Source organism: Tupaia chinensis, unplaced genomic scaffold (genome assembly GCF_000334495.1).
Source record: "Tupaia chinensis unplaced genomic scaffold, TupChi_1.0 Scaffold000294_1, whole genome shotgun sequence".
Lineage (NCBI taxonomy): Eukaryota > Metazoa > Chordata > Mammalia > Scandentia > Tupaiidae > Tupaia > Tupaia belangeri.
In genome coordinates this window covers 1,033,973-1,035,586 of record NW_006159779.1, presented here as the reverse complement: position 1 = coordinate 1,035,586, position 1,614 = coordinate 1,033,973, and the positions used below count along the sequence as shown (strand labels likewise).

Below are 1,614 nucleotides of genomic sequence, written 5' to 3'. Positions count from 1 at the left end.
CCCAGCGAACGCCCCATGGGCCCTCGGAGCCCAGCAGACGCCCCACGGGCCCTCGGAGCCCAGCAGACGCCCCGCGGGCCCTCGGAGCCCAGCAGACGCCCCGCGGGCCCTCGGAGCCCAGCAGACGCCCTGCGGGCCCTCGGAGCTCAGCAGACGCCCCGTGGGTCCTCGGAGCCCAGCAGACACTCCATGGACCTTCAGAGCCCAGCAGATGCCCCGCAGGCCCTCGGAGCCCAGCAGACGCTCCATGGACCCTCAGAGCCCAGCAGACGCCCCGCGGGCCCTCGGAGCCCAGCAGACACTCCATGGACCCTCAGAGCCCAGCAGATGCCCCACAGGCCCTCGGAGCCCAGCAGATGCCCAGCAGACGCCCTGCGGGCCCTTCTCCTGCCTCATGTTCAAGCTGAGGTGGTGGGTGGAGTGGGAAGGCCAGAGCAGGCCGGGCCCCACGGGGACACCGCCCCAGCTTTGCTCCTGAACTCCAGGAAGCTCTATGAGGACAGCCCTCTCTGTTCAGAGTGGACTGGTGGGAGAACGGTCTTCGTTTTAAGGTTGTTCCCTCGCAAACCTGGCCCAGTCCTTTGATACCAGCTCCTCTTTGTCTGAGCTAAAAGCTACAGTAAAGCGATACCTGATTTTGCACAAAATTACGAATTCCACTGTGTAGCACCTCCTGTGTGGACCCCACTCACCCGCTCCCTCCCTCACTCTGAGGGCTGCCCCGGGCCCGGGGGTGGGGCGGCGCTGTCTGGGGCCTGCCCTGCTCTTCTGTCTCTCTGAGTCTCCCTGGAGTCAGCTGCACTTGTCCCCTCGATGGGGCCACACCAGCCGAGCTTGCTCTTTAATTCCATGTCGGTCCGCGTCACAGGTGGGGGGTAGGGCAGGTAAGCATTTTGGCTTTGGTTTTGGAAAGTCGGGAAGGCGGCTCGGCGTGGACACTGGGCTTGCTCTGGCACGGGTCTCTCCACGAGGTTACGATGGGAACGCGAGGTGAGACGTGTACCCTCCGGTGCCAGCTAGGTGGCGTCAGGTTCTTAGTTCCCTTTGCGGAGACAAGAAGAGGGCTGCGAAGGATCGCTGTGATGTGGGGACAGGGAGGTGACGAGCCTCTGCCCCGCTGCCCCGCTCTGGGAGAGAGGGCCCGGCTGTCTCCGAAGGCTGGAGTGGACACATGTGTCTGTTTCCGATCCAGATGCCCTGCAGGGTCCGAGCCCGGCCCCGCCCGCGTGCCTTTCTGCTAACCGACAGTGGCTGCTCCTGGCGCCGAGTGAGCAGGCTGTTGGCTGGCTGTCTGACCGTCTGTCAGGGTGTCCCCGCTGCTCTGGGCAGAGCCATGATAACCATGTGTCCAGGCTGAGTGAGGACAGGGGCTCAGGCTACCAGGCCCGTCTGGTTTTCAGGACCCGTAGGGCTCCGGGGAAAACCTGGAGCCATCTCAACGTCCTGAGCCGACAGAGGCCTCGTCTGTCCCCACAGCCCCGGGCTCCTGGTGTGAGCCCGACCCAGCCGTGGGCTTCGGGCCACAGTCAATGGCCCCACGGTCCACGCTGCCCTGACAGCCGCCTGGCACCGGCAGGCCTGGCGGAAGGGGGGGAACGGGGAAACTCGCTCCGG

The 1,614-nt window shown here is 65.6% G+C and overlaps 1 protein-coding gene across 3 annotated transcripts in view; it reads right to left on the bottom strand.

Annotated features, from left to right (window-relative positions):
- EFCAB6 (EF-hand calcium binding domain 6) overlaps positions 1-1,614 on the bottom strand; it is a 283,050-nt gene that overhangs the window by 3,262 nt on the left and 278,174 nt on the right. The gene's annotated exons all lie outside the window — the stretch shown is intronic.